Source organism: Salvelinus sp. IW2-2015, linkage group LG23, assembly GCF_002910315.2.
Source record: "Salvelinus sp. IW2-2015 linkage group LG23, ASM291031v2, whole genome shotgun sequence".
Lineage (NCBI taxonomy): Eukaryota > Metazoa > Chordata > Actinopteri > Salmoniformes > Salmonidae > Salvelinus > Salvelinus sp. IW2-2015.
Genome location: NC_036863.1, coordinates 41,075,114 through 41,098,318, shown reverse-complemented (window position 1 = coordinate 41,098,318; position 23,205 = coordinate 41,075,114). Strand labels below are relative to the sequence as shown.

General features: G+C 40.1%; 1 pseudogene; it reads right to left on the bottom strand.

The window, feature by feature from the left end:
- Window positions 1-23,205, bottom strand: part of LOC111951075 (neurexin-2-like) — a 146,641-nt pseudogene that overhangs the window by 34,361 nt on the left and 89,075 nt on the right.

The following is a 23,205-nucleotide window of genomic DNA, read 5'->3' as shown; positions in this document are numbered from 1 at the left end:
AAATAAACGTTAAATACAAATGAATAAATAAGCAACAATGAAGTAAGGGGCCTCCAATGTTTTTAATGGACTGGATCTTTATACTGTATTTACCACTTGGGTCCTGTTCCAGTAATAATGAAACCAGACCTTCTTGTTGAGTATCTGATAATCTACCATTTTTATAAGTGGTTAAAAAATACTAATAACAGTCTTTTTAGTACATAAAAAAAGGTTTGGTATACCTCAACTGGTATGCCATCCAGCCCTGGARTTACCGGACTTAAAGGATTTAATTGCATCAAGAAGTTCCTCCTCTGTAATTTGCCTTCACATGAGTCTTTCTGGACAGCTGGTCATTTTACAATTTTAATAGAAAAAAATKATCCTCTTCGTGGAGATGGAGACCGAAACGAAAGTATCGACTCCTTTTTCAAAATATTGTTTGGTGAATCATGRGTTACTGCCATGTGTAACAAGTTTCAGTCAATTATTTTTGGTAGCATTTCTATGCTGAAGATTAAAAAATCACTTGGTACATTTCCCCCCCATATTCCATCCAGCTTGCTTTATCTCTTATAATATATTACACTTGATCTTTCTTGAATAAGTTCCTCCATTTCTTTTTCCTCTAACACAGGTATTCCTAAACTGGTGTACCCCCAGGGGTACACACAACGCCATCGGGGGTACATCACATTTTCAAACAGTCCATTTATATTTTTCAACGGGGCTATAGATTTGGGTGAAGTTTTTCTCTCGCCTGAGTAGCCTCGTTTCACTGACACAAATAAAATGTAACCATCTAGTGTTCAGCGAAATAACAACACAATGTCAAATACAGGTAGTCTAGTCAAATAATTAACATCCAATCACATTAACCGTTACTCTCTCGTGGGAATTCCACTAACGGTCCGTATGTAGCCAAACGTAGCTGCTGCTCATGTTGGTATCTGTACTGATGGCACAAAATCCATGACAGGGAGACATAGTGAGTGGTAACGCACGTCCAAGCAGTTGCTCCCGACGCCACTTGGGTACACTGCAGCATCCACCGAGAAGCTCTTGCATGCCAAGGGAATGCCTGACAGCTTGAAAGACGTTTTGGACACTACAATGAAAATGGTTAACGTTATTAAAGCAAGGCCCCTGAACTCTCTTGTATTTTCTTCACTATGCAATGATATGGGCAGCGACTATGTAACGCTTTTACAACATACAGAWGTGCGCTGSTTATCAAGGGGCAAAGTATTGACACGTATTTTTGAATTGAGAGATGAGCTTAAAGTTATCTTTACTGACCATAATTTTCACTTGTCTGACCGCTTGCATGATGACGAGTTTCTCACACGACTGSCCTATCTGGGTGATGTTTTTTCTCGCCTGAATGATCTGAATCTAGGATTACAGGGACTCTCTGCAACTATATTCAATGTGCGGGACAAAATTGAGGCTATGATTAAGAAGTTGGAGCTCTTCTCTGTCTGCATTAACAAGGACAACACACACAGGTCCTTCCATCATCGTATGATTTTCTGTATGTCAAATGTGATATAGCGAAACACCTAAGTGAGTTGGGTGCTCAATTACGCAGGTACTTTCCAAAAGCGGATGACACAAACAACTGGATTTGTTATCCCTTTCATGCTCTGCCTCCAGTCCACTTACCGATATCTGAACAAGAGAGCCTCATCGAAATTGCAACAAGCGGTTCTGTGAAAATGTAATTTAATCAGAAGCCACTGCCAGATTTCTGGATTGGGCTGCACTCAGAGTATCCTGCCTTGGCAAAATGCGCTGTTAAGACATTGATGCCCTTTGCAACCACATACCTATGTGAGAGTGGATTCTCGGCCCTCACTAGCATGAAAACCAAATACAGGCACAGACTGTGTGTGGAAAATGATTTGAGACTCTCTCCAATACAACCCAACATTGTGCATCCTTTCAAGCACACCCTTCTYATTAACCTTTGGTGAGTTATTCACAATGTTTGATTAACAAATACAGTTTTATATGTAAGATGGTTAAATAAAGCGCAAAAATATTGATTCATTATATTATTATTTGTGCCCTGGTCCTATGAGACCTCTTTGTCACTWCCCATGAGCCGGGTGGTGACAAAAACACACACTCCCTTATGTTTAATAAATGTATCGTATAGYGTGTGTGTGGCAGGCTTACAATGATGGCAAAAAACAACATTTGAGAGTGCGCTGATCCTRGTGCTAGAGGGGGTACGCAGCTGGAGGTTGAATGTTTGAAGGGGAACGGGACTATAAAAAGTTTGGGAACCACTGCTCTAATGTATGTCKAACTTTGCTGATATCTATTTTTTCCCCAATAAAGTAGCTATGTGGTTGTCCCACCTAGCTATCTTAAGATGAATGCACTAACTGTAAGTTTCTCTAGATAGGCGTGTCTGCTAAGTGACAAAAAATGTCAAATGTAATAAAGACTGTCACATACACCTGGTGGAAAGGGGTAGTTGCAGGATAGAGGTCATAYGTCTAATTCACACACTATAATGGGAAAAGAGCTACAGGAGAGTTCCATTGACTTCCATTGACTGTCAGTCTCAAGGGAACAGCTGTGCTTTCCTCATTCAGAGTTCCATTCTACCTTCTCATCCCATGATGACGTAAGGCATTAATGTTTTGACCTCAAATTCTAGTATGACCTTTCATATTGCAACATTGACAATGGTGAGAAAGAAAGTAAAACACAAGGACTTCTATATCTTCCTTAGCTCTAAAAGTAMATTTGTCAACAGTACTATATTTTACTTCTAAGTTCTAACTTTGCAGTAAACAATATGAAAAATTATTCTTCAAAAGAACGCATACTGTATCTTGCTTTCTATCTATGCATCTACTGGAGGCACGCCTACCTAATTTATTACATCCACATGGGAGTGAACCTCAGGGTCTCCTGAACCCCACTGTGAGGACGTCTCATTGTGCTGATATTAGATTCCATCCCCACCATCTGTTCCGACTGTGACTTTCACCACTTGGGAAAAARAAATACACACTTCAACAATGACGGAGGTGAGCAGAGCCTGAAAAATGTACCCTACACAAATGCACTCATAGGTCAAATGATCMCTTTCAGCCCACACAAACACATATAGCAGCTGAATCGCACCAACATGTTGGCGCTTATCCTTTTGTACAATGGTGTTAGAAGAAAAATGCTGTAGGAGATGAAATGGTGGAGTAGGAGAAGTCTTTGCAGGCTCTCTCGGGGTTTGAGTTAGCTCTACATAAGCCTTAATAGGACGGGGGCGATATTTAACGAAGAAAACAAACCCAGAGACACATGGTAAAAATACATTAAAAAGACAAAAGGGAAATGTACAGTATTGCTTACGCATCAGATTGCACGACTGCAGTTGTGTCGAACTTAGCAGGCCCGTTTCACAATCAGAGAAGAGATCTCACCAATTAAGGAGGCAGTTGCATACCTAAACTCACAAGTGAAAAATAATGAGTTTGAGAAATAATGTGTGTGTGCGCCTGTGTGTGTGGGTGTGTGTGTGTGCCTGTGTGTGTGTGCACGCGCCTGTGACTGCTGAGAGTGCAGGATAATAATGAAAACCTGACTGTAAAGTAAGCTGTCACTCTTCAAAACCTGAGCTCTCTTTTTTTCTCTTCTCCTCTCCCTTTCTTCTTCTCTCTAATGCCAAGGCCATGTGAAGGACCCCATGTGCTCCCTCAAACTGATTGAAAAGCCATTCGACAACGTGGGATTATGAATGGAGTCGGAGGTCTGAGTTATTCACTTTGTTGTGTGTATGTATCAAAGTGGTTTTATTTACTTAGCTTCAGATTAGCAGTAGATTCACTGTCGAGAGTGGAAAAACAAAATGACTACGGATTCATTTGGTTAGGTAAATTATGTATTTTAATATCAGTTGATGATCTCCTCTAAACTGAACCGCCCTGTAATGATGCCACACATCAAATTAATGAATTATGAWAATCCAAACCATATCCAATTTTTGGGGACTGAATGTGGTCGTTTGCTAAAGCTATTTATGCATACGACAGGGAGTATGGAAATGATATGCTGTAGTAATTACCTCACAGACCAAAATCAAACTAKATTCTAAAGAAATAATCGCTAGTTTAACCAATAAACATTCCTGGAGGTATTAGATGTGTTTTTTYCCCCCATAGTCAATACAGAGCCTCTCTCATACCACTGACTCCAACCATATTGGGGGTAGAGGAGGTCGATTTAATTAATACCACTTCCATACCACTCCCATCCCCCATTCAGACAAGTAGTATGTACACCAGCAGCAGCAGCAGCAGTTCAGTTATCTCTGGCCCACTGATATGATTAATCACTAGTCCCCTTAATCATGCCCACAGGTCTACATTCAATTAAAAGTTATCTTTTTATTATTCAAGGCCACACACACACACACACACACACACACACACACACACACACACANACACACACACACACACACACACACACACACACACACAGCAGGCTAATGACACATAACATGAGCAAATACTGAGAATAATTGCTGGAAATAATTGGCACCAGATGACTAAATCAATCAAGGTTTCAACTGATTTTAAATGTAAAATATTTTGAGTGCCCAGAAGAAATGGAGTGGGACAATGTTGATATACATCAGGTATGTCCTGGCTATATGAAACCCATCTTGTCAACATATATGAAACTCCCCAGGGAAAGCAGGCCTGTGCACAACCAATATTGTACATCACAGTTTTCCTAAAAGCAGCACAAAGTTTTATTGTCGAGTTAAAAGTGAAAGGCTCAGAAACCAAAGCCTCCCRCCGACCTCCCTTACACTCTTTCTCTAACTCAAATCCCTGCCCTCGCCCCGTTGCACTAAACAGACTTACTCCATCACTATTTTTATTGTCAGAATGCCAAAGGAAATTGGCAGCAACACTTTTATGTCTGTCCATACTGGTAAAAGTCCTGCAGCGCTGACATACAGGACCTAYAGTATACACCTCAGAGCTACAAGGCAGGATGTGTACGTTTCAGATTACAATAGTATTTCATTAGGATTCCCATTAGTTGCTGCCAAGGTAGCWGGCTACTCTTCCTGGGGTCCAAACATGTACAAAACAACACATCCGACCGAAACAAGTAGTCAGGTGTGACAAAACTAGGACCTTACAATCTTGGGTGACACCAAGCAGTTTGCTCTCCWCAACTTGCTCAATTGCCACATTATTCATTGCAAGATTTAGATGAGGTTTAGGGTTTAGCGAGTGATTATTCCCGAATACAATGCTTTTAGTTTTTGATATAGGAATAGCTTATTACTAGCCACCCATTCTAAAACTGACTGCAGCTCTTTGTTAACACTAGAACCGCCATAGGCATAACGACTACTGGCGTTTGATTTAGTAAATAAATAAAAACACCCCATAAAAAAAGCTACGTCCTGCTCCTTACCTCACTTTTCCTTAATGTTTGCATTTTACATTGCTCATTTGTYCGAATTTTAAAATTACAAACAGAAATTTAGAGCCTTTTCTAGCTGATTTTTTCACACCTATTCCTAATTTAACCCGCCAAGAGAATGTGCTGTAGAACGTTGGTACCCAGTCAGGCGCTAATGAGTCTTTCTCTCCCCACTGAATGACAAATGGATGAATGGGCAATAATTGTGCACGTTACTTCACAATTGAATTTAAATTAGGTCGAACTGAATGAACGATAATGAATGATAAGAGGTTAATTTAATTTAGAAAGACAATAGTGTAATGATAAGTTTGTGTTATGCCTATTTATCAGCGTTGGCGTTCATGTTAATAACAAATAATGTGGCTTTGATTTCTATATAGTATCAGAAAGAGCCTTTTCTGAGGTTTATATGACTTMCCTTTGTAAAATAACTCAAAATTCAAGAGTTTCAGCTCTATTTCCAAATKTAACTTTWTCCAAGAATATCTGCGCTGTCCATGCATTCAGCACATGTCCACTCGCGCAGCATTTCTCTGGCTACTATGCAAAAACTAGTAACATAATAAACTTAAAATATGCTATTCTGTTTTCTTATAAATACATTTCTTATTTCCACAATTTTTATTTAGACCTGCCAAGTTTTGATTTATAGTCTAGAGTAACATGAACTAATGAAAATGCTTTCATGTTATTTGAAGATAGTTTTTTWGTTTTCTAGTGTTACTTAAGAACTGTTTAAATACAACCAAATGATTATTCTTCCGATAGCATAAATTAAATGTATTTATTAGACTGTTAGAATATTGATGCCTCATTGGCTGGAAGTGTCCAATTGGTTTTAGAGCTACATTTTTCACTAGGACTTTGTAGAATTATACAAAACATATCCTTGACTATCTAAACAAATAACTATTGTTATATTGTTACATGCATATATTTCCATGAACATTTCTTCATGCTTCACAATTGTTTATGCACTATCTATCAAGACGTGCCCAAGGTTGATATGCATCTGATGTGTATGCTAAAGGGGATGCCCGGCAAAGTTCTCTATATTCTCTAGTGAGTGCTGAAAGGCCAGGCGGTTTTAGTGTTACGGTTTGCAGTGATTACTTGCTGTGGTAGCTGATGTGTATAATGTTTAGTCATCAGCRTACATAAACACACAGGCTTTACTCAAGGCTAGTGGTGGTAAAATAGACAACAGTAAAGTAYCAAGACAGCTGCCTTGAGGTATACCACACTCTACCTGGTTTACATTAGCGAGGCTTCCATTAAAGAAAACCCTGTGTTCTGTTAGATAGGTAGATCTCAATCTAAGATATGGCAGAGTCATAACACATACGTTTTTTTCAACAGCAGATTATGATCGGTAATGTCAAAAGCTTCCCTGAAGTCTAACTAAACAGCTCTCACAATCTTCTTATTATCAATTTCTTTCAGCCAATCATTAGTCGTTTGTGTCAGTGCCGTACATGTTGAGTCTCCTTCCCTATAAGCTTGCTGAAAGTCTGTTATTAGTTTGTTTACTGTGAAATAGCATTTCATCCAGTCAAACACAAACAACATTTTCAAAAGTTTACTAAAAGGTTGGTAGCAGGCTGATTGGTCGGCTTTTTGAACCCATAAAGGGTGATTTGCTATTCTTGTGTAGCGAAATTACTTTTGGTTCAAGCCCTCCAGGCTTGAGGGCACAAACTTTCCTGTAGGCTTAAATTTAAGAGGTGACAAATAGGAGTGGTAATATCGTCCACTACCATCCACAGTAATTTTCCATCCAAGTTGTCAGTACCAGGTGGTTTGCCATTATTGATAGAAAGCAATCATTTCTTTCACCTCTTCCTCACTTTACAGAATTATTGTATTATTTGGTCTGTTATGCATGGATAAGAAGGTTCAGAGTTTGTTGTTGGCATGTCATGTCTAAGTTTTTATAATCTTGCCAGTAGAAAAGTAATTAAAGTAGTTGGAAATATCAGAGGGTTTTGTGATGAATGAGCCATCTGATTCAATGAAGGATGGAGCTGAGTTTGCCTTTTTGCCCAAAATGTAATAAGGTACTCCAAAGATTTTACTATTATCTTTTATATAATTTATCTTTGCTTCGTAGCACAGTTTCTTATTTTTTTGTTAAATTTAGTCACATGATGACTCAATTTACTGTACGTTTGCCAATTGGCTGTGCAGCCAGACTCATTTGCCATTCCTTTTGCCTTGTCCCACTCAACCATACAGTTTTTAAGATTCCTCATCAATCCACAGGGATTAAGCAGTTTTAACCGTCAGTTTCTTAATGGGTGCATTAAGGTGTCAGAATATACAAATGGTGATGCTACCATGCCTAAACTGCTAGCTGTGGGGGACCACCATGTGACCAACGCTCTAAAAGGCCCAGAGAATGGAATCTGTATGCAGTTTATCTGCTACTATGCTGYGGCCCGGAGACTCGCTACCATAACTCATAATGATAACTGACACGTTTACCACCTATAACATATATCCAAGACTTATTCTAATCTCTTTAAATGGTAATTGAAAAGAAGGATAAAGTTAAGTGGCAACCATTTTAACCTGACTTTGAGGTGCTTCTATTATAATCTGCCTGGAAAAAATTAGCCGAGCTACATAAAGACACGAGCTATCAGCAACAAAAGAAAGTATGAGTGAAATCCCCTGGCAAGTATCCACCTGACCCAGCTAGAGACAGACAGACAGACATCACATGACCTGMTTTGATCTCACTGGAAAAACCACCTGCAGGTACAGTGCATCTCCCTGGCAACATCAGAAATGTTACTGCCGGTCGGTTAGCATGGTTCTTGGGTCAGATCCCAGACATAGTAGATAATACTGTACCCATTATCAATGGCAACTTTAGCCAACCTTGTAGGAAGGGTTGCTTGCTTAAAGGGAATACAGCTCCACAGGGTGTATCTATGCAATAAACTGTAATGCATTTGAGTAGCAACGCACATGCCCCGCCCACCTGAGGATCTGTCTTTTCGGTGTTTGTTCCTTACAGTGCCTTCAAAAGTATTTTTCCACGTTTTCCAMATKTTGTTGTGTTACAGCATGAATTTAAAGTTTATTAAATATAGATTTTGTGTCACTGGCCTACACACAATACCCCATAATGTCAAAGTGGAACCATGTTTTTTGACATTTTTACTAATTAACGCAGTTACCGGAGAGGAGTGAAACCGCTCAGGGATTTCACCATGAGGCCAATTGTGACTTTAAAACAGTTACAGAGTTTAATAGCTTTGATATAGAAAACTGAGGATAGATCAACAACATTGTAGTTACTCCACAATACTAACCTAACTGACAGAGTGAAAAGACATAAGCCTTTACAGATTTTTTTCTTTTTCAAAACATGCATCCTAAAGGCACTAAAGTAATACTACGAAATATATGGCAAAATCAATAAATGTTTTGCCCTGAATCCAAAGTGTTATGTTTGGGGCAAATCCAATACATCACATTACTGAGTACCACACTCCATATTTTCAAGCATAGTGGTGGCTGCATCATGTTATGGGTATGATTGTAATTGTTGGGCAGGGGAGTTTCTCAGGATAAAAAAGAAACGGAATGGAGGTAAGCACAGGCAAAATCCTAGAGGTAAACCTAAAACACAAGGCCAAATCTACACTGTAGTTGCTTACCAAGAAGACAGTGAATGTTCCTTAGTGACCGAGTTACAGTTTTGACTTAAATCTACTTGAAAGTCTATGGCAAGGATCTAAAAATTGTTGTCTAGTAATGATCAACAACCAATTTCACAGAGCTTGACATAAAAAAAAAAAAATAATGGACAAATGTTGAACAATCCAGATGTGGAAAGCTCTTAGAGACTTACCCAGAAAGACTCACAGCTGTAATTGCTGTCAAAGGTGTTTCTACAAATGGGGCCTCCTGAGTGGCGCAGCGGTCACTAAAGACCCGGTTTCGATCCCGGGCTGTGTAACAGCCGGCCGCGACCGGGASACCCATGAAGCGGCGCACAATTGGCCCAGCACCATCTGGGCTAGGGGAGGGTTTGGCTGGCCGGGATGTCCTCGTCCCATCGCGTTCTAGCGACTCCTGTGGCGGGCCGGGCACATGCATGCTGATAAGGTCGCCAGTTGTATGGTGTTTCCTCCGACACATTGGTGTGGCTGTCTTCCGGGTTAAGCAAGCAATGTATCAAGAAGCAGTGCRGCTTGGCGGGGTCGTGATTCGAAGGACGCATGGTTCTTGAACTTTGCCTCTCCCGAGTCCATTTGTTGACATCCCTGTCAGTGAGCATTTCTCCTTTGCCAAGATAATCCATCCACCTGACAGGTGTGGCATATCAAGAAGCTGATTAAACAGCTTATTGTCCCCAGCACAAGGGGGGGCAAAAGGCCACTAAAATGTGCAGCTTTGTCAAACAACACAGTGCCACAGATGTCTCAAGTTGAGGGAGTGTGCAATTGGCATGCTTACTGCAGGAATGTCCGCCAGAGCTGTTGCCCGATAACTGAATGTTAATTTCTCTACCATACGCAACCTCCAATGTCGTTTTGGGGAATTTGGCAGTACGTCCAACCGGCCTCACTACCACAGACCAGGTGTAACCACGCCAGACCAGGACCTCCACATCTTCACCGACGGGATTGTCTGAGACCAGCCACCCGGACAGCCCTCCCAGGCCCACCCATGGATGCGGCCCTGCCCAGTCATGTGAAATCCATAGATTAGAGCCTAATGATTTTTTTTTAATTGACTGATTTCCTTATATGAACTGTAACTCAGTAAAACTGTTGAAATGGTTGGATATTACGTTCACTCTGTCATTATGGGGTATTGTGTGTAGATAGGTGAGATTATTTTGTATTCAATTTAATCCATTTTAAAATCTTGCTTTCATTTTAATCCTGCAACTTTTTCATTCTCTTGCTTGTGCCTGTTTTTTTTTTTCCTGTTACGACTGCGGAAATGTTTGCAATGACCAGTCAAAMACAAATGGACTCAATGGAATATGTTGTCTTTCCATTGCATGTCCAAGAATGCTAAATCTTCATCAGGGATTTAACGCATCGTCTCGACACTTACACCACAAGAAAGAGACGAAAAAGAACTTTATTTTGATGGGTGTACATTTTTTGTGGAATTGGAAAAGTATTAATTTAATACAGTTAASAGGTTTACGAATTAGATGCGCTGAAATGAAAGCAACTTCCCAAAATGAACACTCGGATTTTAGTGGTATTATGTTTTATCAGGCAAACAATGTAAAGTATGTATAGACAGGTGTAATCTGGAGCTAAACTTGTTGATTTTTAATCCGAGGGTATCCTGCTATTGACACACTTGTTGAATTATGCAACAGAACGTGACAACAACAGTAATTAATGAGGCAGTCTAGACAGCGCAGGTGAGKGCRGGTAGGCCCCCTAGACAGAGCAAGTTGTGTGGTTTCAGCCCTGTTATGTTAATGTCACATATGCAAATACACCCGGATGTGTTTATGCAAATTAGTCCAATATAATTCATATAAAATGTATATATTGTATGAGTGAAATTTGACAAATTGAATACCTATTTTCAAATCAAAATGCCTGAACTCTGTTATGTGCTATTATTCAGTCAATATCTGACCTATTCAAATAAAAGAACACGTTTGGAATATCTTCATCCATTGTCCAACTATTGCATTTATTAGAATTGTTTTTAGAACCTTTTAAACAATTTTGATGACCGTTGCTAATTTGAGTTGAGGTTGGAAACTCTCCCATCTCTCCCAACTCTCCTACACCTCATTTGGTATCCAGCAGCAGCACAACTCACAGATGAAAGCCATGTCAAGTGAAAAGCCATGGCATCAGGAAACGCCTTGCGTGTAATGACTAGTGCAGGTCATGGTAGTTGTTGATGTAATAAAAAACAGATGATAAAAAAAAGAAAGCATAGCCTATTGCCTCTAGCAATGTTTCTGTGATTTTTGCTACCCACGCCTCATTTCCTGTCCTGTCCTCTCATTATCAGACACATACAATTGTGTCAATGCCTTTCTGTACTATTGCACCCACTCACAAGAAATGGTCTGGCAAACTTAGACATATTTAGAGGTACATCTCTGTCTTGCAAAACAAATAGTACAAACTCCACTACCAACCATTTGCTATGGTCCGATGGAAGAGACAATGCWTAAAAAGTAGATATTTCAGAAAAGGTCTGTCTCTTTTCAAGGTGTTCACGGTGTAGCCTTCACTGAGAGGGAGGTTCAGACTCACTGAAATGTTCTACTGGGCTCGTAAATAAGCAAACATGCCCTTGTATGACAAGGATTTAAAGTGCAGATCCATTGTAAGACAGTCAGAGTATGCCATGTTTTCATAATTACCCAAATGTTTATGCAATTCTCACTGCAGAAATGGGGCAGGCATTGTCAGAATACATTCAACATAATTAAAAAATGTCACTGCTATTAACTGTCAAATAAAAGGCATGCTATCTTACCAGATTGCAATGATTCGGCTGCATAGAGAGAAGAAAAAAACTGTCAAATGTGGTTATCCTTCAACGCCTACTCCATCCACTCAAAACAGCCATTTTGAATACTTTCTATATACTCTATGCAGTCTCAAGAAACCATGGCTAAATGGAAACAAACAAGGTTAAATAGGATTTTAGTACAATGACTACATCCTGTTTGTGCACCAGTAGCAGAAAACCCACACTGCTCTTTCACTATTAGCAAAATGACCTCACGGTTAGCAGACGAGTCATTGTGCCAGGATCCCAAAGTAATGGTAGGTCAAAAGCAGGGGTGAAAGTATATTTCATTTCTTACCGGTATGGGACACCCAAGCGCGCCTACACAATTGTGTTAATACTACAAAAATGACAGGGTAGCATACTCTGCTGACACTGACAAACAGATCAATACAAACGATGTTGTCTGATCCATATAATCGGCCTACGAAAAGTGGAGACACAAACACAATATGACGTCCGTCTAACCTGGATGAGGAAATTATTGTCCAAAAACAAACAAAAGTGGCAGTGACCCAGTGAATATGCACAATGTTCTCCGCTGGTGCCAATAAGATAGCTTTATTGAGCGAACAGTAACCTAAGAATTTTGATAACTTAAAGACWGATTCAAGTATTTTCATTATCATCTCTTTACAGCAATAGCCATTTGCTTTCCAAGCAGTTTTTCTGCAATTTGTATTTTAAAATATTGCGATATACCTGGCTGGGTCTCTGCTTTTCATTGACAGTCGCAACTCAACAATCACCTATTTGGTATTTGCTGCGCTTGCTGCCAGAATTGCAGGCTCTTCCGACTGCAGGCTATGCGATGTAAAACAATTAAAAACATTTTTTTAAAGAAGTTAGTGATCTTGTGGCCAAATCAAGGTTTCTGGTGTACTGTAGTCTATAGACAGGAGTAAGCTAATTAGGCTATACTGTATACATTTTGGCGATTTAATTCAATTTACTTTAGGGAAAGCTTAGCTTCCCTTAGACACGCCTATGCCTTTTACAATATACTATAAAAACAACCAGTCGTGACGTTTATCTGATTGTCAAAAAATCACTTAACAAAAGTGCTCCTTGTGGCTACATTCGTTCACTCACTAAATCATTTCAGCAACCAAACCCCAACACTGCGCACCCTCAATTTGATGAATGGAAAGAGACATCAGTTCCAAAACACCTACATGTATTGTAATGCCATTCTGTGATTGTCATTGGGGCTCCACTTGTAGCCTGAAATGACGCGCCCACTGTTGTCCACGCGCGCCTCGGTCTCTGTCACTCATCTCCGCTTTGACAAAATGTAAGTGTTCTCCACAAACCACACCATTTGGAGCGTATACCAACTGGTTCCCAGTCGACTTTCACGTTTTTAATGCCACTGACATGCAGTAATGTTGAATAATGGTGAAATTGCCTCTAGTTTTTGCGGCATGTTGTAGCCTATTAATTGTGATAGGCTAACGTTTTGACGGGTACGGCGTTACCCCCACTATTTATTTTGCCAGYACGCCTTACCGGAACGTATCGCCTTACTTTCACCCCTGGTCAAAAGTGTACACAAATGTGAACGGACAGCCACAGCATGTGAAGCTGGGTTGTTTCAACTAAGTACACACACCAGTTCTCAGCTGTCCTTTACCCATGCCTCGTTAAAAAAAAYAWWWAAAMAWTCATTTTAGGTCATATTGTGCACACTGTGTGATGCGAATCATACGGTAGACACCCAGAGGAATTGATACAATACACAGTCAAGAGTACAGAAACATGTATGGATATCTACATCTACATGAAATGCAAATGTCCATAAAAGCTGCTTCGTTCATGATTTGAACCACTTTCTATGTTGCTAGTACACAAAAGGTTTGATGGTAAGTATCAGTAATAGGTGTGATGGTTTCCACTCCATTCAAACTATTTCAGCTCAGTAATTGGCAGTCAACAGGAGGAAACCATGTCATTATGTCGCTTAGTTTGTGAAGGTGTTTGGCCCTGAAATGAATGCCTGTGTTGGCTAGCTAACAACAGAGAAAGGAAGTAGCGTATTGCGAGACTGTTAGAGCCAGTGACGGCCAGAGCACAGTGCTTTAGTCTCTCACACTGAGCTGTAATTGTCAATTCTTTGACTGAAAAAACAACCCGTTGCCATGGCGTCTGGATGAATACTTTGATCAGCAAAGCTACATTTATTCCTGTCTGAAGCCAAACAGTAAATTATCATGTACAGGTAACAGCTTTATTAAAGTAACTGTTTATGTCTGACATTAATATCAAAGCCCATATGGACAGTTGATGGCACACCTCTTAATCAAGCAGAATCTCRCTTAAGACTCAATGTTTAGCAGTTCATATTTTCTTGTTTTCTGTTTGTTTCTTTTAAAAGAAGTAAACCTAAAGATGTAATTGATAAAGCTTATTTGAAGAGTATTGTCTACATATGAACTGTTGTATGTCAGTTTGTATTAGCTACATCATCCAGAGAACGCAAACAAATCCTGCATTCAACTTGTCCGTGAATAATTCAAAGTTTCTCAATTTGGCTACAATATGTTCATGAACGTTGATTTAATTAACTTTCTGGTGGTCCAATATGGTGTSTCAGCTCGCTTGCCTGTCGCCCTTCTGCTTGTCAGTCTGGCTAGCTGCGACTGTATGGYTGATTTTCTCTCAATGCTTTGTGCTAACCAGTAGTTCCTATAGATGGCCTTCTTGTTATGCTATTAAAGTACTCTTGGTAAAAACCTCCTCCTGTTACCAGGAAACCTTGAAAATAACTACAGTAGTGTATAATTCATGTAAGGGTCTGAAAGCAGCCATTGTGTTTATTTGTACTGTAAAAACTCAAATTGATTTGTTTCCTTTATATCTGGCTGGCCTTTGGACAGGCATGTCTGAGCTCTAAGTATATCTGCGTCCTAAGGGCATGCAGATTAGATGCATGTATGCAGCACAGCCATGCATCATTTTGCCTGGAAAATGCAGTTGCTCAGAAATAACAATTTAACTAACTACCTTTTCGAAACCACCAAACCTTGTTGATAAACAAACAAACAAATAATCATGAATTGTTTTACATTATTGGGGTAATTGTGTGAATATTGAACATTGTACATATTATCCTATTTCATCTTGATTTAATTGTATTGTAACGGAAGAGAACCGGAGTGTATGTGTACAGAAGAAGCAATATGCACTCTGTTGTAATCACTGATTTCAGTCTCCCAATGCATTTCTCAGACRGATTGACTAGCAAGCAGCCAGTGTCCTCAACTGTAATCACACATCTGAAGCATGAGGCACACATTCTCTATTGACAACAAATCACCAGTTTTCTCTCTTGGAGAGGGTCCCATGAAAACCAAACCGATGAAACACTGTGGGCATAAAAGCGTTACCTTTGTGAAAGGCTGAAGAGGTCAAAGGTGATGTTCCAGTTGCTGGCCAGAGGTCAGGACAAGGTTTGACGGACAAGGTTGGAGTGATGTGGGCACAGATAGTACAACATGACAGGAAGCAGAAATGAACGTACAAGTAAATAGAATAGGGCAGAGGAAGTGAAATGTCAGTGCAGTACAGTGAAGTAAACATGATTAGAGGGCAGGGAGATGGCTTGAGCAGGTGGTTGAGGGAGAAAAGAAAACCAACAGACCCCATACCTTGGCGGTTTGACTTCATGTGCGCCAGACCTTGAGGGAAAGAACAGAAAAAGGAATAGGGAAAAACAGGAAGGTCATAAAAACGCCCGGGAAGAAACAAAAGCATTGTCACAACGTTGGACTGCAGTTTGTGACAGACATCCTGGGATAGGTACGGATGTCAGAGTTCAAATCAAACTAAAACGGAGGAGGGAATTAAAGAAATAAAAGACAAACACTGTTTGAGGGGGGAGAGCGGGATAAGAAAAAAACCATCTCAATTGGTGCAACCCTCGAAGGTAGTTGCTCACACAGATGTTTTTTTTCCTAATGGAACACACACTCTTACGCAGACAGCTTTCTCAGATTAGAATAGGGGTTTGGTCACTTTTCCAAATTCACATCTCGTTCATATGAAGTTCCCCAACGTTCTCCAGTGTAAACTGCATACAGATCAAAATGAATACCGCAAATATATACCTCGAACACTGCATGCAACAGGGACACAAACCAGTCCCTTCAATAGGATAAAGCACGTGAGGACTGTATCCTTAACTAGATTCAGCGTTACAACATAAGCAGGCCCAGGGCAAGGGAGGGCCATAACAATCAATAACCCAGGGTGTGAGAGGCATAATGTGACAGCTTTACTGCAGTCATAGTGCTGCAGTTGTTGGCAAGGGAAGAATACATCATATGCAAAACACATTCATAAAATACAATGTAACTCAATTAACAGGAGCTCAGTAAACTGGAACACTCCGATTCTGTGGACATCACAAAATCAATTGTAAACAAATAAGCCAAGGGCCTTGTGGCTTGCCGCATGAATGTGGGCATTTAGTAATTAAAATGGACCTGTATTGTGTTAGACAAGAAATGTGGCTGATTTGAACAAGGCTTTAATTGACCAAAGATAACATTTTGTATCACACAATTACACCATCATCTGCATGACCCACAGCAGGAAATTGAGTGAATTGTTAATTAAAACAACTTGAAAAATGACCCGGTAGAATATTTTAAGGGATTTCTTGCATTCATTCTCTGACAGTTATCCTTTTCGTTGAGCTCAGTCTCAACACCTTCATGGTGTTGCACAATGCTTCTTTCATTGGAGATTTATTTTTCTTACAAAGAATATATAATTTATGACATTTTAACACTTTTAGAGATCAAAATGGTACCTCAGCGATGTTTCTCTCCCTGGCATTTTGGCAGTTTTTGSGATTTATAATATATMTWTTTTTTTCAGCTCAACAAAGCTCATGCATGCATTGTCATTTCCTGTACAGATTTATCAAAACAAATTGCATTTCTAAAACATTTAGATAAAAGAAAAACTGTGAACCCAATTGGATTAAATAAAACACAACCTTTATATGTGAAGGACATTTCCACCGGTAATGGACAGACATTAAATCACTCCAACACTTAGTAAATAAACATGTGTTTGACAGAGACAACCGCACTTTTCAAAAGAGAACGGTTCTCTTTGTGAGAACTGTTGGAGGAAATTGGCCAATTTCACTGAGGAATGAGAGGTTATCGATCATCTAATCAGAAACCGCCAGAGAGCTTTAAGACCACGCACCAGGTAACACTGAATAAGCTGTACACATGTACCATTATATACATACGCATTCATTGACCTTTCGCGGGGTACGAAGAAATGAGGTCAACACAATACCCTTAGGCTGGAGGACGGCACTTATACCAGAGAGCTGAGCAGAGCCAGACAGCATCAAAGACACAAGAGGTTTGTCATCGCTGATATATTTTGTTTTTTTAATGAGATAAACATCGCCAGATATATTTTTTTCCTTTTGAAGTGCCAAGCCTCACCGTGGTGGATGTGTCTTGTGCATTGAAATACAGGGCTGCCCAATTTGTGTTGGCATAGCAACAGGCTCTCGTGTCGTCCCCCCCCCAAGTATGACGTTGATCATGCTCCCCTTTTCTCCATTCCTCCCCGTTTTCCTTGGGATGGTGTCTGTTTCTTTGTCAAGGTAAATTATTTCACCTAAATTTCGGACATTGTTGTAATTACAATTGATCTTATGAAAACAACATCAACTGGTTGTTAGTGGTTCTGAAATTGTGGGGAAATATTTATGAAAGCCCATTTTTATTGCTTTCAACCTTCCCTCGTCACAATGAAATAGAAGACTAACGCCTGTCCATGAATACTTTTACAGTAAATCTGTGAAACAATAAAATGACCGCTAATTGCTAATCTGTTTTACCGCTGGCTATGCTCCATAAAATGAACAATCAAAACTATGGCAAACAAGCTATTAATGTCATTAATGTCACAAAACATACTTAAAAGGTGTTCTCTGCAGTTAAGTAGATTTTCTCGTGGGTTTTCAGGAATAATGCAACAAGTAGCTTTTTTTTCAACGAGCCTTCAAWCATTTTCAATTCCTCTCAACTTTTCCTCCATTACTACTATATCCAGGGCTGTTTGCAGGTGAAAATGTTGCACAGAGAAACTTTACACGTGAAAAATGATCTGTGAAACACATTGCTGTTGTCTTGTTTGTTCATTTCTTACCCATATTCTTTTTTGAACAGTGCCAATGCAGAACGCTTCATTTCATCAATGATTAACAACATCGAAGATCAACATTCATTTGTACACCTCAGCTTTGCCCCAAAACACAATGGCACTAAAATCACATATTGTCAACAACATCATTTTCAGAAGTACACGAGTGGACTATAAAATTACCATCTGTGAAATGACCTCTTAAGCCTTTACATTTACTGCATGAGAATATTCGGAAGAAAAATAAAAAATGCTTAAAGGGTTAGGATTTAGCTTTTGCTGAGTTTGTTTTTCCATGAAGTTGCAGTGCTTTGAAGGAGAGTATTCTTATGAGAGGATTAAGCCAAGGTCAGTGGTGCTTAGAGCTCCCTGGCCATCAGCAGCAGCAGTAGCAGCTGTGCCCTGTCCTCTCGTTTGAAGATGTGTGCTGAGGTTCCACATGCTCCCTCTGTATTCTCACAGGGTCAGGGTCACCAWAGGTGGGTCATTCGCACCATTACAATATCAACTATTCACACTACCGTATCACACCGTAACCAAGTAACAAGGAACAAAATAAGGGGGGGGGGGAGGAACCAACCATGTAATTGAAGTAATTCTCTGTGATTTGAAGCTAGAATCTTGTCGTTTGTAGATGGTAGTTTGCATAGTTCTATAGTGCAACACATTAACACACACACACTTAATACACAGAGGAAGCAGAGGTGTATCTTTTGTTTGTGTGTACTACTGTATGTGAAGGATTATCTGCTGGTGTTCTACACTCATGCGTGGATGCAGGTGTTGGGAATCTTCTCTTATCTCTCTCTCTCTCACAGACCCAGTTTTGCGCACAACACATCAGAGAATCCTGAACTCCACGTCTCCTGGCCTGAAAAGCATGCCCCACCTTGGTCCCCCCTCCATCCAGGTAACCTAGGCTCAGTGACAGACAGACAGACAGACAGACAGACAGACAGACAGACAGACAGACCAGACAGACCAGACAGACCAGACAGACCAGACAGACCAGACAGACAGACTCCTGGAGACACTGAAGTTCCAACGACTTATGGTCCAGATGTCTTCATCACTAACCTCCAGTTGCTTAGGAGTTCTCTTTTTGAGACACGCTGTCTGTACTCGAGCCCTCAGTGCAGCTAAAAATATAGCACTGAGGTTACTAGTTTTAAGTGGGTTTTTGTTCATCTTTTGTACCGGCAGCCATCTAGGTCCATTGATATAGCGACTACAAATCTGTGCTGCTAGATGTCACATTGCATTGCTCCTGGGACAAAGAATAAAGAGAACTAACTAGTCAAGTGTCCTCTTTTGTTTTCATGCATTGTGCATCGGGGACGGTACACGCAGGCTCCATGTCAAAGCTTTAATCCAATAAAGACTCTAATGCTYTCTCTTTGCAGCATGTCATTTAATAACGCTCGCCTTTTGCTGTGAGCGTGGCCATAACTCCCCTTGTGATGAGCAAGGATGCTAAGAGTGATTAAAGGCAGGGGTTGAAAGCAGACCCTTCTGAACTGAAGCCTTCCACTCATCATCATCATCATCATCCCATGTGGGGCCTGGATCTAGCCCTCCACATTACAACCGGCCCCTGCTTACGAGTCAACAACCAGTCCCGCTCTATTAGATACTGACAGTACAGTGTTCCACAAGAACACACAGCACACAACGAATGATCTGTACGATTTAGTCAGGACAACGGTTTGGAATAGAATACCGCTGAATGAGAACATTTGTATTCAAGCGCATTAAACGTTCTCAGCTACTGTACGGTAGTGCACAGTGCCGACTGTCAATACTCAGTGCAAAATATGTGGATATGCTGTAAAAATGTTACTGAAAAGAAAGCCTTCCTTCCTACTGTGCAGTCACTTACACTATACAAGTGTACAGAGCAGCAATGTTAAATAGCAGGTGTTGGTAGGCTGTTCCGGTGAGCAGCAGCAGKGATTTATAACATGCAGAACCCCAGCACACCCATAGCTGGACCCCTGAGCCTGTTGACTTCTCTGGTACCACCACCAGAGCTCCTCMTAACAGGCCTGATGGATGTCTCTCACTGCTGCACCACCCAGCCGGCTTAACTCACTGGGCTTCCCCACATCCACGTTCAATCTYCATTTACACTGCGTGCTTTATTGAAGAGCGATTCTATTTGTTTTATTGTGATGTGGTTAAACGGAGTGTGAGTGATTACATTATGAGAGACAAATGGGTGTTTTCCTTCAGACAGGGACAAGTAATGCTCTGGGAAATATTTCATTCTTCGAGCAAACAATTCCATTAGTGCGTAATCACAGTGCCAATCTTTTGACAGTGTGATATACTGCCCTGATGTCAATGGCTTGGTAATCAACCATCTTAATAGCTGGGTTATTGTAGATGGTAGCTAGAGTTAGCACAGAGCGCCGCATTGATCACTGAGATGGCATCCCTACTCTGTGTCTGTGTGAGTCTCACAGAGGAAATGTGTCAACAGTGTCAACAAAGCAACGCAGACTCAATTTCATATAATTAACTGTTGTGTTAAAGATAACTGTTTGCTCTTCACTCGTTAATGGACATCAAAGTCAGTCAGGGCAAAGTCGGAGCTGATTACTGGCCACATTCATTTCCCCCCCAGTTATGTGCAACCTTCCCGCCACCTTCATTCCTACACAAAAGGTACACCTTTGTAAATGGAGTATTCATCTACGAGGACAATATGTACACGTCTGTTCAATTTAGGAATCAGAACAGCAGTCCAAACCACCCAAAATAAGCACTGTAGTTTGTTCACTCCATAGACTAAATTCAGTTTTATTGTAAAGCAAAAAAAACAAGCAAAAAACTAAAATGGGTCTTACCTTCCTCTGCTTTCCGGATAGCTGTATGGAAGTAGAGAAGACAGAGAATCATTAGTATTGGTGACTGAAGAATATTGAACATCTAGAAATGAAGAAAGATCAGCACCAAACAGTTAATGCTAATCTCCTGGGCCTAATTACAACTTATTCAGTAGTCTCTCTAATTAAAACTTATTCAGTAGCCTCTCTAATTAAAACACACACAGTAAACTCTCTAATTACAACACATACAGTAGCCTCTCTAATTACAACACATACAGTAGCCTCTCTAATTACAAAACATACAGTAAACTCTCTAATTACAACACATACAGTAGCCTCTCTAATTACAACACATATGGTAGACCTCTCTAATTACAACACATACAGTAGGCCTCTCATTAAAACACATACAGTAGACCTCTATTTACAACATATACAGTAGCCTCTCATTACAACACATACAGTCGGCCTCTCTAATTACAAAACATACACAATAGTCCTCTCTAATTACAAAACATACACAGTAGACATATTTATTTACAACACATACACAGTAGGCCTCTCATTACAACACATACAGTAGGCCTCTCATTACAACACATACAGTAGACCTCTATTTACAACATATACAGTAGCCTCTCATTACAACACATACAGTCGGCCTCTCKAATTACAAAACATACACAGTAGACATATTTAATTACAACACATGCAGTAGTCTCTCTAACTACAACACATACAGTAGCCTCTCTAATTACAACACACACAGTTGGCCTCTCTAATTACAACACATCCTGCAGTAGTCTCTCTAAAAAAAACAACACACACAGTGGCCCTCTAATTGAACACACACAGTAGGCCTGTCATTTCAACACATACAGTAGCCTCTCTAATTACAACACATACAGTAGGTCTCTTAATAAACCATATACAATAGGCCCTCTAATTACAAACATATACAGTAGGCCTCTCATTACAACACATACAGTAGGCTCTATAATTACAACAAAATAGTAGGCCTCTAATTACAACACATACAGTAGACCTCTCTAATTACAACACATAAAGTAAGCCTCTCTAATTACAGCACATACAGTAGGCCTCTCTAATTACAACACATACAGTGAGCCTCTCTAATTACAACACACACAGTAGGCCTCTCTAATTACAACACACACAGTAGGCCTCTCTAATTACAACACACACAGTAGGCTATCTCTGTACAACACATACAGTAGCCTCTCTAATTACAACACATACAGCAGCCTCTAAATTAACAACACATACAGTAGGCCTCTCATTACACACATACAGTAGACCTCTCTATAACACACACAGTAGACCTCTCTAATTACAACACATACAGTAGACCTCTCTAATTACAAACACACAACAGTAGACCTCTCTAATTACAACACACACAGTAGACCTCTCTAATTACTACACATACAGTAGGCCTCTCTAATTACAACACATACAGTAGACCTCTCTAATTACTAACATACAGTAGCCTCTCTAATTACAACACATACAGTAGGCCTCTCTAATTACAACACATACAGTAGGTCTCTCTAATTACAGCACATACAGTAGGCCTCATATTACAGCACATACAGTAGGGCCTCTATAAACAACACATACAGTAAGCCTCTCTATCATTATGCTTCAAACACACACAACGTAGGCCTTTCTATTTACAACACATACAGTAGCCCTCGCAATACAACCCATACAGTAGCCTCTCTAATTACAACACATACAGTAGGCCTCTCTAATTACAGCACATACAGTAGGTCTCTCTAATTACAGCACATACAGTAGGCCTCTCTAATTACAGCACATACAGTAGGCCTCTAATTACAACACATACAGTAAGCCTCTCTAATTAACAACACACACAGTAGGCCTTTCTATTTACAACACATACAGGTAGCCTCGCAATACAACCCATAACAGTAGGTCTAAACAACGTAGCCCTCTAATTACATTCACAAAAAACCACAGTAGACGCACCAACACAAAACAACACACAGTAGGCCTCTCTAATTACAACATAACACAGTAGGCCTCTCATTACACACATACAGTAGGCCTCTCTAATTACAACACTACAGTAGCCTCTCTAATTACAACACATACAGGCAGCCTCTCTAATTACAACAGCTATAGTAGGCCTCCTAAATACAACCATACAGTAGGCCTCTCATTACAACACATACAGTAGGCC